This window comes from Colius striatus, chromosome 4 (genome assembly GCF_028858725.1).
Source record: "Colius striatus isolate bColStr4 chromosome 4, bColStr4.1.hap1, whole genome shotgun sequence".
In the NCBI taxonomy this organism is placed as follows: domain Eukaryota; kingdom Metazoa; phylum Chordata; class Aves; order Coliiformes; family Coliidae; genus Colius; species Colius striatus.
The window spans coordinates 19,372,952-19,387,864 of record NC_084762.1 but is presented as its reverse complement, the minus strand read 5'-3'; the positions used below and the strand labels follow the sequence as shown (position 1 = coordinate 19,387,864).

Genomic DNA, 14,913 nt, shown 5'->3' with positions numbered 1-14,913 from the left:
TAGGTTGTGAGTCCAATGTGGCACCTTTTATGAGGTTTTCTTTCAGCATTAAATAGTTCTTTCAGCTGCCTTGGAAAGAGTAGGAAGAGCAGGCAGGCTTGGCTAATCTCTGAGTGGTATACTCACTTGCTGTTCTTTGTGAAGGAGTAGTTAGGCTTAAGGACATTTTGCATTCGTTGGTTGCTAGTGAATATTTTGATCACACATGTGCCTATACATATACAAATATCTCTACCAACCCTGGATGTTTTTGTATAAGCAACTGTTTCACATACCAGTCTGTATTTTAAAGTGCTGTACTTTTAGTTCTTCATTCAAGAAAATGTCAGCAACAAAAGGCTACACAAGATGTGTTACTTTCTCTTAGCATGGATTCTGCTTTTTTCATTACATCAGCAGAACCATCTTAATCTGCTCCTTTTCTACTATTTTGCTTTCCATTTTGCCACTTGATAGTAATGGCAAAGAAATGCTATAAGAAATCTTTCTTGACTCAAGATTGAGAGACATCCCTGAGAACCACAGTTTGCTCCACCGTCTAATACATAAATCTTACTTTAAAATGTTTTAAATGTAGATGTGAATTTTTCATCTGGGAAGATGTTCCAAAGCAAAAAGGGCATGTAGGGTTGTAGTTCCTTGGAACAGCACTGCTTGAATTTTCCTATCTTTCTGTTATGCGTTTGTTACTTGGAGGGCATTTTTGTCACTGGTGTGTGCCAGAATAATTCAGAATGGGCTCAGTTTATTCCTAAACCTGCAGGGTTTTGATTACTTGTTTGTTTTGTTTTTAAGGGGTTTCTCCCACATGTGAAACCAAACTGCAAAAGTAGTTTTGAATTGGATCACGTTTTGATATAATCCCATATAAGAATTTTAGGGAAAATATACTTTAAAAGTAGGGAATATTAAAGTGACACAACTTCCCATTTTTAACACAGCTGAAATAGTGAAACTTATGTTGAAGTATTTCTTAGACCTCACACTTCTAGAAATTTTCCAAAGTATAATCATGCTGCATTCAGTTTTGGAAGGATATATGTGTTGTAAGTTTGTGGGACAGACAGTAACACACATAGTAACATAATAGGCATTGGAACTTTTTAACAGGAAATAATCTGATATATGAGAATTTGTTTATAAAGATTTTTTTTTTTACACAAGTTCCTACAAGATTTGATGTTTGGGAAATAAGAATTACTTTTAATCAGAGTCATCCCCCCACAAAAACACAGTTTTTCCAAACAGTTCATAACTGTTATTAGAATTTCTGTGATGTTTCAATGTTATTTCACTTTCAACTGTAAAGCAAAAGACAAATATTGGAAAAATAACAACACTGTCTTAAAAATAAGCTTTTCATGACGGCTATTAAAAAGCTCAGCATCTCAATTCATATTAATATTTACTTGCTGTCAAATTTCATCACGCTCTGTGGAAAAAAAATTCATTCTTGCTCCTTATTTAATTTAAGATCTAAGTAATGAAGCCATCTGACATTATTAAGACTTTCTATTTAAAACTATCCAAGCATAATATAAAGTGCTTTTATTTTTAAATGCAGAAGCACTGAAGCAAACATGGGATGTATCGTACATTTTTTTGCTAAGTTTGGGGTTTATTGTGATGTAGCACATCTTGGTATTGCTGACTTTTTCATAGAGTGTCGATAGAAATTAAGTAATATCCCACTTTGCTGACAATTTGTTGTTACTCTAAAATCAAATTTATATTCACTTACATTCTAATTTATGGTTTAGTCATCAAAGTGACCACTGAAGTGTAAGGTTCATAAATAACTAGTTGAATCAGCCTAGTGAGAAATGTGAAATAGTGACAGATTACTGTCATTTTGTTCATGTCAGTCACTGTACAATTTGCTTGAATGTTATAAAAGTAGCTTTATAAAGCTGAAAAGCATGGAGGAACATTAATCTCTGCTGTAGTCCTCCTCTGCTTGTTATTGGTTTTAATTTAAAAATAGTCTGACTAAAGGAAAGCACAACTCTGATTCTTTTCCCAATACTTTGGGAAGAATTTTTTTGTGCATGTATACTGTGTAAACAGCACAATTTGTGTTGTCCCTGAAAAGAAGGGCGTTGTGAGAAATGCATTGTCACAAGGAAGTTTGAAATGGAAAGTTTTTTAAAGTTTTGAGGCTACATCTTGAGGTCCTTTGAGGATTATCATAACAGCCATTACCCAGCTATGCTAATGTGACTTAATTTGTGACTTTCCATAGCTGCTGGAATGTATTAGCGGTGGGAGAATTACTGTTGTTGAGATCCAAGACTTACCAAAGCTGCTTTGAAGATGGGATAATACTGAGTGTTTTGAAGCATTCACTACTTTTGTTTGTGGCGTGCTGTCTCTCAAGTTTTTAACTGAAAATATAAAAGTGAAATTCAAAACCTATATTAGACCTTTGTGCTCTGATTAAATCCCTGTTGCAATTTGTAAAACATCTCACTCTTATGTATTCCTTCACAGTACTTTCTTCTCAGTTTTAGGTTGTAGTTCAAAACTACCAATCATCTTGTTGTCCACCTAAGGATTATTTTGGTTTTCCTATCAGTTCTGAAGTCTGTGGTATCAATTGTACCATTTTTGACATCACACAGCTATGGTAGTCGTCAGTTAAACAGTTTTGATATTTCACAACCTTTGTTTGTCTCTTCATCCAAACTGATGAAAATCATAGTTTGAACAAACCTTTATCAGGGAGATAAGAGACACATCATGAACAATTAGTCAGGACATATGTATCTGCTTACAGCTTGCTGGTCATCAGGGTTTTCTGAGAGAATAGGTGAACTTTTTCGTTTGAGTTTGTTCTTCAGGCTTGACCTCTCATACCGTTCCTTTCAGACATGTAGAAGAATGAAGACGTGGTTTTGAAGTATGACAGCTCTATTACAAAAGGTTCCATTAATAATGATAAATATGGAATATTTACAGCATTTTTTTGTGTTGGCAGCATGTTGTAAGTACATCCTTGCAAGTACTCATTGATTATAGTAACTTCAGTTGCATTTCTTATAATGAAATGCTAAATGACTATGCCTTGATAAAAGACCATGTCATACTTAAGTGTGAGATTTTGGCCTCATATTCTTGTGTTTCTCTATATTTTCCATTTCTAGTAAAAATTATTTGTGTGGTCTTGTTTTGAAATTTGTCCAAAATAAGAACAACTGAACAGTTCTTCTGGATCTTTTCCTTTTTTTTTAGTGAGCCAAGTTGCCAGTGCAGCTGTATGTAGCCAAATACTGCACCTTCTTGAGGCATTCATTACAAGTGTCTTAGGAGTATCATAGATTCCAGTTACAGTTGAATGGAAGTGGAGATGATGCTGAATGAAGGTACTAACACTGCAATTGTTATGATGAACTGATAATAATAGAGACACAGCATAAGGAAGAGTATTTCTAATAATGAAAATAGTATAAATATTTTATTTATAAAATAAATAATAAAATAATAAAAATAAATAAAAAATGGAATAATAAAATAAATAATAAATATTAGCAAGACAAGCTATTTCAATTATAGTTTCTCATAAAGAACCCAAAAGGTAGAAGTACCTTAGTTCACTGCACTTGCTTTGACTTTATTGCTCATCCTTTGTGGCTTTATCAGCAAACACTCCCACTGTTTTCCATAGTTCAATTCTGGCAATCTTGTGATTGACTTGCAGTAATAGCAGGGAAATTAGTAAACTCCAAGGTGTGTGTACTTCAGGACTGAGCATATTGTTGAGCATTCAAGGGACTGATACTAATTTACATAGTTGTGAGTAACATTGGAATTGATTGTCCCAAGGAACTTCTCAACCTTCAGGAAATATTCTCTGTGTGTGAAGACACATAAATGTCTTTGTACTGCAAAGCAACGTAGATTGAATATCCTTAGCAAGAGGAGGTTTCTTATGAAAATTCTGATTAGTAACTTTAGTTTCAGGCTGCAAGTCATGTTTCTGTCTAGTTTTTATGAAGAAAGTAGCAAAATACTTTTATATATTTAATTATGTTAGCAGCAGTTTAGGAGGCAAGAGGAAAGAATAGCTGGAAAAGTTCTCTAAATACTCTTGAGTAAGGGTGCAGCACCTCCACTACTATTCAGGAATGTCAATTATATTGACAAGTCACATTTTCCTGCTGCAGCCAGTTGGAGAACTAACATGATTTCATCTTATCAAGTTTGTCACTGCAAGAAAGTTTTAAAATCACAGATTAATTTACCACTTTACTTCAGAAGTTCCTTAAATTTTGATGGGTTTTTTTTTTAAGCTTCATAGTGGCAAATACCTATTTCTCTACAAACATTTGTGGACTTACAGTTCAAATCTAGAGGAAAGTCCTTGGAAGTTTGCTGTTTTATACTAGCATCATATATTTCTATTTATTACAGTTACATCTACGTGTTCCAGCCAGGATAAAGCCAACATTATGCAGAGAGAGAACTATTTGTACCTCTCACTTCATTTAGTCTCTTAAAGCATGGGAGGAGTTGATACCTCTTTCACAGAAGAGCAAGGGGTGAGTGGCATAATCAAACAGTGGATAAAGATCTCACTAAAACAGTTTTATCAAGTCACTGCACAGTATCAGTTTTTGGAGGTAATCAAGCACCTGCACAATTCTAAATGGTCAAGGAAGGTTCTCCTCCCCCTCTGCTCTGGTGGGGCCACATCTGGAGTGCTGTGTCTAGTTCTGGGCCCCACACTTCAGGAGAGATGGGAAACTTCTGGAGAGAGTCCAGCGGAGGGCTGCCAGGATTATGGTGGGACTGGAGCATCTCTGTTATGAGAGGAGGATGGTAGACCTAGAACTGTTCAGCCTGGAGAAAAAAAAGAGATTGATAGGGGGCCTTAGCAATGCTTATAAGTACCTGAAGGATGGGTGTCAAGAGGATGGGGCCAGTCTTTTTTCTGTGGTGCCCAGTGAGAGGACAAGGGGTAATGGGCGCAAGCTGGAACACGGGAAGTTCCACATGAGCATGAGGAGAAACTTCTTTGCTGTGAGAGTGAGGGAGCCCTGACGCAGGCTGCCCAGGGAGGGTGTGGAGTCTCCTTCTCTGGAGGTTTTCAGGACCTGCCTGGATGCATTCCTGAGTGACCTGATCTGGGTGAACCTGCTTTAGTAGGATGGTTGGATTGAATGATCTCTAGGGTTCCCTTCCAACCCCCACCATTCTGTGATTCTGTGAATTGTCTGTGCAATGACATCTAGAATTTAGCAAATAGTTGGCACAAGTCTCTACCACTTTGCTTACTCCTAGCCTGTCGCAGTACTAATAGCCAGTTTTTAATTGCTTTAGCAGATCACAAGTTCTTGATGCATTTTCCAAATTTATGCTGGAAGCTTGTGGAAAAGCCAAACACTGTATTTACAGCAGCTGACTTTGGTTTTTAGAAGGTAGTGGGGGATTTTGCTGTTGATTTTTTTTTTCTTCTTTTAATTCCAGAGCTCTTTGGAGTGGTATTTTTAGGTTGTTTTTTTCTCAAGGTCATTTAGATCCTATTTGTTCTGTTCAAGTTGCACATACTTTCTCTGCAATTTGAAAACACAACTTGAGAAATATCCATTTGTGTATTTATAACAGTAGCCTAGGAAGCATAATTATTAAGAAAGCAGCAGAAAACCTTAGCATATGTGAAGTTTACATACTCTTAACTCAGAAAAAGACACAGATGCAGCTGGAGGAAAGTATAACATAAGATAGATAATATCTTTTTCTAGTAAACAAGAGAAAGCTTGAAATTGAAATGAAGAGGCATTAAATTCAGAGCTATACTGGTTTGTTTTCCAGTATGAGAGTAAATGCATTTTATGTCCAGTAAATATCCAGTGAGGATGGACAAAGATGTCCCAGGTGGGACAAAGAAAAAAAAAATCTAATAGGAGTGATTATGAAAAAGGGTTGGTAAATTTGAACAGAAACCCAATGAATCACAATTTGGCCCTTTGCAGGACACGTTAGCAGTGAGGTCTGCTTTGGCCAGCCTTTTCAAATAGCTTTTTCATCTTGGCATGTAGGATGACTTTGGAGATCCGTGATATTGTAACAGATGCCGAAAGCCCAGAGCTGTCCTATCAGCTTAATTTCTAGCATCTGAATGGACATTTCACCTGTCTTCAAGTGATGTGGCTCTCCAGGTTACACCCCTGCAGAGCGGTGTTGCCCTTTAGGCTTTCATTTAACTCTCTGATGGAGATGAAGTTTGTATTTTCACAAGTGATTTGCTGCATTTGTCCTTCTGAGTAATTTACAAGCCCCAGGTTCTACCTGCTATATTACATACCAAAGTAGACCCTGGATTGAAAGTAACCTTTAGGCTACAAGCAAAAGTGGTTCATAGGTAGAATGCAACTTTGTCTTTCTGGTTTAAGAGTCTTAATGTAAAACACAGCATTTGATGTGTTTGACTGTTGAGTGTTAGCAGATGCTTTTAAAATACTTTACTTATCTGTCATAAAGAGCTGTCATTATTTTTGTTACATATATTTAGTGGCTAATGCAGTGAGGTTGGAGCTTTATCATAAATAATTAGTAGTTATGTAATGCATCCAGAGCTCTGAGCAGTTGCTGTTGTGCACAGAGGAGGGCGGTCTGAAGGACAGGAGAAGGTCTTACTTTCTACGGAGAAATTTGGCATGGCAGTGCATCATATCTGATCAAATAAATGCTAGGTGTAAACTTCCACGTGGAAAAGAGTAAGTTTTATCAACCTGACTGGTCAGTAGTTTCTTTAAGGAGTTAGCAACATTGCTTGAACCAATCTGTGCTAAAGAAAGCTCCAGAAACAAGGAAAGCTGACATTTTCAGGGAGAAATCTGCCACTCGCCCCTTCATGCTTTCTGCTTCCCTGTGTTTATTTTTACAAGGACAAAGCAGCGCCACAAAGATAAGGGAGTGGAGCATGTCCCAAAGGCTGAGGGAGCCGGAGCACTTTAGCTTGGAGAAGAGGAGACTGAGGGGTGACCTCATTAATGTTTGCAAATATGTAAAGGACAGGAGGATGGAGCCAGGCTGTTCGCAATGATGTCCAATGATAGGACAAGGGGCAGTGGGTACAAGCTGGAACATAAGAGGCTCCAAAGAAACACAAGGAAGAATTTCTTCACTGAGGGTGATGGAGCACTGGAACAGGCTGCCCAGATGGGTTGTGGAGTCTCCTTCTCTGGAGACATTCAAAACCCATCTGGATGAGTTCCTGTGTGACTTACTCTAGGTGGTCCTGCTCTGGTCCCTTCCAACCCTTAAGATTCTGTGATCTGCCCAGTGTGTAAATTAATACAGTTCTTAAGGGTGGCTACTGTAACAAAACTTTAAGGGTGCCCTCATCCAAACAAGGTAAGTAACAGCAAGTGCATGTGTGTCCTAGTATAAATATAAAATATTGTCAAGTGAGGGAAGGTAGAAATAAGCTCAAATGACTTCTGCCATATTTCTAATCTATGTGGTTCTGAGTTGATGCCTGCCAGTCTGGTTTGTAGCAGTGCCAGGTAAAGGAAGGATTTGAAGACTTGAGTTTCCAGCATTGAAGTACATGAACCTTTGAGCAGCTTGTGTCTGTCTTCTGTGTGGTGTCTGCTGCAAAGCATTTGTGAAGGATCTCTTTTTTTTACTGACTAGGAAGAAAAGAAGTGTGGCAGTTTTGTGTGTCATTAGTGAAACATATAACCTTGTAAAAGCCTGACATGTGTGTCAGGGCTTACATGGCATCCCATTTCAGTGGTGTTACTATGGGGTAAACTAGTTTTATGTATAGATACTTGTGAGAAACTGAAAGATTACTATTTTGAGAACTTCTGAAAAAAGTAAGAAATGCAACAGTGCTGTTATTAGAATAGTGATCTCTGGTTTAAACCCCCATAGTTTGTTGTCTGCTTTTTATTCTGTTGTTTGAGTTTTATTTCCTTGCTGATAAAACTTTCCATACTGGTTTTCTTCTCTTTATTGGATGGAGACAGTGTCAGGTTCAACAGCATTGCAATTGAGCAGGCACGCTTCCCTCCAGGAGGAGCTTTGGCACATTTGTCTGGTGCCTCAGATCCCCGGGGCTGTGTTCTGCTGCCCTTGAACTACAGTCTGTAATTCAGGATGACGACATTAGTGTTTACATCCTCACTGTCAGACAGGTCACTCAGTCCTATAGCTGTGGTACAGTGCTCGTTTTAATGACGTTTTCTGGCCTCATACTCAAGTCATCAGCCTCTCAGCATATTACAGCTACATTTTTTTCCTTTATTACTGATAAAGGGAAGAAGGAGCATTTTACTCCTCTTTAAGCTACTTGCAATTTTTCTCTGGCCTTTCAGTTGGACATGCTTCTCCCCTCAGCACTTTGACAATACAGTGTGTAAAATCTTCCCCTGATGCTCTAAATCAGATCCCTTTCTTGTTGCTTCCACAGATAGTTTGTCAGGCCTAAAGAATTTATCCTCGTCTTCATTCTCAGCATAAGGCCAGCCTGCAAAGAGTTTATCCTACTTGCTTCAAGAATCTGGCTTCCAGAGTGTTTTCTATTTCCCCATCTTGTTATCTTCCCACATCTTCTGTTGGTTCAGTCACTAAAACTCAATTATCCCAGTCACAAAGCTACCAGTTGTTTTTTTATTTTAAAATTGCTCAACCAAATGAAACCTATCTCTAAACACCGATGTTAACTGTCATTTAATAAAAATCTAATTAAAAAATCGTGAAAATAAGAAGCCTTCTTCATATTCCTCTGTGTGTCTGCATGTACTGTAATCTTCTAGGGGTCCATTAGCTACTCCTGTGGTTTAACGTAGCATCAAGCATGGTCTCTCACTAATACCATTTGCAGCCAGGTAAATTCACAGTGATCTAGTTTTATTTTGACAATGAACATATTTATGGCCTTAATATAAAGCTCTTTCAAACAAAAAAGCTTAATCATTAAGGTGCTATGTCTCAATTTTATCTTTTTTGTAGTACTTTGGATTCTGTCTAGTGTCTCTGTAGTAAGCCATTTGTACTTGAGGGAAATGTGTTTGATCCATGTGATGAAGACCAAGCTTTAGAGAAGAAAGCTGCTAGACTCCAGTATCGGCATGTCTGATCCAGCCCTTGGAAGTTTAAGCAGGGAAAACTGTTTTCTAGACAAGAGTGTAGAGAGAAGTTTAATTAGTGTTTACGCAGTCTCCTTGATACTGGTGCATTGCTGCTGTCTTTAGCATTGTGCTTTCTGAGGTGAACCTGAGGTTTTTTTGGCCATTAAAAGCTATATCTGCAGTGCCCTTCATCTTGGTGACAGGCATTATGCCAGTACATTAATTCTGAAAGCAAGTAAAAAGAAGAAGAAAAAAGGAGTCCAAACTCTTCCAGTCACATTTAAATCACAAATTGACTGATTCCTGTTGTTAGTCTCTCTGGGGTATGTCAGATATATGCATCCCCTCTTCGAGTTACGGACTGCCTGAGTGTCCTTCCTAGGCTATTTGATTTACAGGAAGTGAACCATTACAAAGCAGAGTTTCGAGTTCACCTCTATAATTTGGTCACCTGTGGAATGTATATAAAAACATCTTTGAAACAAAGATCTGCTGTTTATCCTGTAAACAAGGTCCTGTCCAACACCAGAGCAGTTAGGAATATTGCAGTGTGGCAGCTAAATGATACATTCATAGTCTTTCTCCTAGGAGCATAATTTGCTTGCTGAGCAGTTGCTTTTGTGATTTTTAACCATATTTTTATCAAAGTATATGATTAATGAGAGCATGATGTGACCTCACCACTTAGCCTTTCACGTTAATACAGATCTTGTTTGTAATTTGGTTGGTTTTGTTGTTGACCCAGTGCTTTGGTTATGTGTTCAAATAATCTTAATTTTAATTGGAAGTACTATTTGTCTCGCAGCATTCTAATTTCTGTGCACATTTGTCAGTAGTGAATACTTATTGGGGGTGATTACTCTCTAACTGCTTGTGCCAGTATACCTCTGGGAGGTTAATCAATCTTGTGTGTTTTAATTGACATCAATAATGTGTTTACATTTATCAATATTTCTTAATTGTCAAGTTACAACAGTGGAACTTCACTAATAAATCATGCCAACGGTTAACTTCATACATTACATTTTTAAGTCTCCTTAAGCAGTTTGACATGTTGTAAATTGCTTTTAAATGATTTGTATGTATACTCATGGGGGAAGAGGAGAAAAAATTGGTATGCAAAGTTGTGCTGTAAAGTAATACTGAAGAACTAACCCATTGACAGTAAAATACCTTTACCACATGTATGTTATGCTTTATGGGTAAAAAAGGGAGGTATTTTTAAAGTGCTAGTTTTATTACTAATAATTTTGTGACTATGACAGTACACATATATTTATTGTGTCATCCCAAGGGACTTGTCAGGTCTGGGACTGTTTGCCTGCTCTCAGCTGTACAAACAAGGCAGAGGGCAGAGAGAATTACTGGTACTACCTGTAAAGGTACTCTTTTACAGATATAAAGTAACAGTGAGCTCTGGGAGATCAAGGCCTGATTTTAACCATGTGTTTCACCACATGCCTGTCCTTAAGATATTGAGGTGGAAATAAAGAGGGCTACTTCTGTTTAAATTTAAACATATATTTGAATACGTAGATGCATAGGGAACTAAGCTATTTGTCCAGGTTCCCAAAACATGTTTACAGCAGGAATTACCAATCCTACCATTCTATGATTCTATGATATTCCAAGTTTTACAACATTGTCCCAGTAGATATTCTTTTATCATCTACCTTGCTCTCTTCTCTGTCCCCTTTAGATCCAAGTAGCAGTAGAGTGGAGAAGAAAATCTGCTTGGACAGAAAGCTGTCAGGATGCTGACCACATTGTTTGTATCAGTCTTACCATGTTTGATGTGCCACAACAAAGAAATATAAGAATTAAAAACACTGCCATATGAGCAGTGAAGAAATACTTAACTCTGGTCAGTGTTTTCTAGTTGAGACAGCCACTGTGAACACCAGGGTAGGAAAAGAGAGATGTAGCAAAGCAGCTATTTGTGGCTTTTGCAATTTTACTCGTCTTTCAAACTGAGGTCCTAAGGGTGAACAGTCCTACAGTCTTTCAAGGTCCTACCATCTTTCAAGTAAACATACATATAGTTGCAAAAATTCAGATAAAGATCATAAATGTTTTTAAACTCAAGTATAATATGCAGTTAATTATTTTAATATATTACAGTGTGGGACCTAATTTTACCATACTACTTGTAAAAGGAACTGTTGACTAAATTAGTTGTTATCTGAAATGCTGTAGAATTAAATTATGTTTTACATAGAATTAGAGAAGACACCATTTGCTTAGGTTGAAAATACACTTGGAAAGGTAAATGCTTATTTTGGGGAAGAATAGCAGGTGAGGAGTTGGAAGACCTGAAGGATAAATGTGACTAATCAGTTGAAACAGTAGGAAAAGAATGTTTATATACCTGATGATAACAAACCCCTTTTTGGGGGGACAAGGGGGTAAAAAAATCACCAAGGTTTCAGTCTTAGGAAACAAAATGACTGATTTAAATGTCCAACTGTTGATGCAGGTAACAAAATTCTCTATCATTGGAGCAATTCAAGATCAGACATATCCTCATTCCCATTCTCTTGCCTTATTCTTCATTGCAGCTCCATCCTAACATAGTACTCTAGCTTACTACTCTAGAATACTACATTTCTGTGATTTTCAAATAAGATATTGTTAGTTGAAAACTGTTGTTAATAGAATTTTAGTTTTTATTTCACTTCTTTGAACTTCTATGACAGAAAAATGTCTGGCAAACAATTAACAGATTAGTATGAAGCCCGATGCCATCGTACCCAGTGTCATGATTGAAAATTCTGTTTCTGTAATTCCTCTCCTCTTCTTACTGACTGAAGAAATCATGTCTACCTGTACTCTAATATCAAGACTAGCTTTTATATGAATAGAGAATTTAAACATCAAATATTTCAGTCTAGCAGCCATTTTGTTGACTTCTTGCAAATGTTAGAAGTAGTAAATTCGGCCTCTTGTTTTTTGAATGAGACAAGACTGATAAGACACAGCTATCTAATGAACAAAATTACAGTGGTTACCAAAGCAAATCACATTAAAGTAAGGACGTGTGATCAGTCTCTTTGTGAAGGGTAAAGCAATTCAGAAGACAAACCCATCAACACTTTCTTTAGCGTGGCAGATTAACTACATCCATGTTGCGTGTAGAGAGCTTTACAGTAGGGTGCTTGTGTTATATTTAGTTTCCAAAACAGGCATCCTATGTTGCAACTGATACGGTATGTCAGCTCAGACACTGCTGCACAGATTCTGAGCTAATGGTTGTTTCCATCCATGTCTAAGTTTGGGTCTGAACAAGTGAACACTGGTCTTTAGGAAGTGGTGACCTTTCAGTGACATTCAAATTGTATTTGCCCTTTTGGTTTCAGACCTACTAAGATACCTGAGACACACATGAAACTAAATTTAGTTTGGCTTTTAGCATGAAGAATGAAAAATCTTCTATCAATTAAGTTCAGAAAGGCTGATTTCCATACAGTGTCCTCCAAAAATATATTTAATGTCAGCATAGCCTAAGCAATAGGTGAAACTAGGGTATCAATTGCCAGATTTTCTAGTACTTTTGATGACGACTGAAATTGCCGCCACCAGGTAGGTAATCGGGGGGATATGTTTTGAAATCTAAGTGAACCTGTTACAGAAAACTTGTCTTTTAACCATTTTCTTTTCCTCAGACATCCAAAATCATGTGAATATAAAGGCAACTAAGAAAGTAAGGATTGTAATGAATATCTCTAATGTATATTTGCATAAACTCAAAAAGGTTCAGAGAGCACCTAAGCAGATTGATAGGAAGAATCCAAACTTGTGTTCACACATTTATACTGACTAATACAGGGTCTTAAAAGATCAAGGTGCTGTGGAAGTCACTAAAATGTAAGCTACAAAATTACATAAGCATTGAGAACACAAGCCTTTTCCTTCTAATACTGTTTCTTATTTGAAGAAAAAAATCAATGTGATGTAAAAGTAGAACCTGTGGTCTTTTCATCTTTTGGTAAAGTACAAGCCATCTATGTTTCTATTTCTTTTCTAAATCTTCAGCTTGTCATGGTTTGACATGACAGCCTTTTCTGGTATGGGGGAAGGGGCTGCAAAGATGGCTCCTGTAAGAAGTTGCTCACAACTCTCCCCAGCTCAGAAAAGGCTCACTTCTGGGGCTGAGCCAATTAGACGCCTCCACGATCACTTTTTAAGAAGAAGCCGGAAGGGGAGGTGTCTTCCTCCATCTTCTTTCTTTCTTCTGCCCCTTCTTCTCTTCTTCTGGCTGGTGGTGGTGCAAGGAGTAGGAACGGTGAGAGAAACAACCATGCGGACTCCAAGGTCAGTGATGAAAGGGAGGAGGCCTTGTCCCGAAGGAGGGGCCCTTTATCACTATGGCCGGAGGAGGCCTTGTCCCGAGGAAGGGACCCAATATCCACAGCTGCAACTGCGGGGAGGAACCCACGACAAAGCAGCTCATTAAACTTAGGCCCAGAAGAGGCCTTGTCCCGAGAGAGGGACCTAGCAGCTGCTGGGAACAACCCACACCAGAGAAGTTTGTTAAGGACTGTGTTCCGGGGGAGGAACCCCGTGTTGGAGCAGGGGAAGAATGCCAGGAGTCATCCTCATCTGAGCAGACAGAAGCGGCAGAGCCCATCTGTGAGAGACTGACCACATCCCCCACTCCCTGCCCCCCTGAGCTGTTGTGGGGGGAGGAGGTAGAGATATCGGGAGCAGTGAGCTGGGCCCGGGAAGAAAGGAGGGATGGGGGAGGGAGATCTTAAAGTGCTGGTTGTAATTTTCTCATCATCTACTCCCTTTTTGCTTTTATTCTGTTCTGTTTCTTGTAGAATAAACTTTCCTACTTTCCTCTCTAAGTCGAGTACTAGAGTCTGTTTTGCCCAGAACCATAATTGGCAGCGAGCCCTCCCTGCCCTTGTCTCAATCCACAACAATCTTGCTTATCTTTTTACTCCCATTTCGCTGGGTCCTCCGCCATCTTAACGAGGGTGGGGGTGAATGGGGGCATCGAGCAAGAAACTGTCGTGGTGCTGTTGTGCTAGCTGGGCCAAACCACGACACAGCTAAAAGTAACTTCACTAGCCATCTTCCCTGAAATCTGTGGCGAATACTCCCTTCAGGCAGTAATTGCTGAGCTACACAGTGCACTTGATATTTTTCACATCTACCTTATGAATGTCCTGTTGTAAGGGTGAAAGCTCTGAGTGGGATAATTGTAGAATCATAGAATGGTAGGGGTTGGAAGGGACCTTTGGAGATCATCTAGTCCAACCCTTCTGCAGAAGCAGGGTCACCTAGCTTGAAGAAGTACTCAGTAACCGTTGAGACTGTTGTGCTTGCACACACAAATAAGGAGCCTTTGAAGCTCAGCTGACTTTGGTGATGGTAATTGCAATTTCAAAGGTTTACAGTGATGTAAAGTTAAGAGTTTGTTTTTTATAAACACTATCCAACTTTTGCCATTCTGTGCAAGTCAGTAGTCAATTCATACTTGACTGCCCTGGCACGATGACTGTTGGTCTGAAAGTAGTGGCAGATAATTGAGCGAAGATCATAGAATCATAGAATGGTAGAAGTTGGAAGGGACCTTTAGAGATCATCCAGTCCAACCCCCATGCCAAAGCAGGTCCAGCTAGATCAGGTCAGACAGGAATGCATCCAGGCAGGTCTTGAAGCCCTCCAGAGAAGGAGACCCCACTCCCTTCCTGGGCAGCCTGTGCCAGGGCTCCCTCACCTGAACAGTAAAGGAGTTTTTTCTTATGTTTAAATGGAACTTGTTGTGTTCCAGCTTCATCCCATTACCCCTTGTCCTGTTGCTGTATACTATAGAAAAAAGGGATGT

The 14,913-nt window shown here is 38.6% G+C and overlaps 1 protein-coding gene across 11 annotated transcripts in view; it reads left to right on the top strand.

The window, feature by feature from the left end:
- Nucleotides 1-14,913, top strand: part of LYRM4 (LYR motif containing 4) — a 96,289-nt gene that overhangs the window by 28,057 nt on the left and 53,319 nt on the right. For 3 of the 11 annotated variants that reach the window (XR_009818669.1, XR_009818666.1, XR_009818668.1), the window contains 3 exons: nt 2,869-2,983; nt 3,232-3,362; nt 4,411-4,538. The exons of 4 other annotated variants lie outside the window; for them this stretch is intronic. The gene's annotated coding sequence lies outside the window, so the exon portion shown is untranslated. Of the gene's footprint in view, nt 1-2,868; nt 2,984-3,231; nt 3,363-4,410; nt 4,539-10,779; nt 10,858-14,913 lie in introns of those variants that run through there. 4 more of the 11 variants (XR_009818667.1, XR_009818670.1, XR_009818673.1 and 1 more) reach the window with 4 other exon arrangements.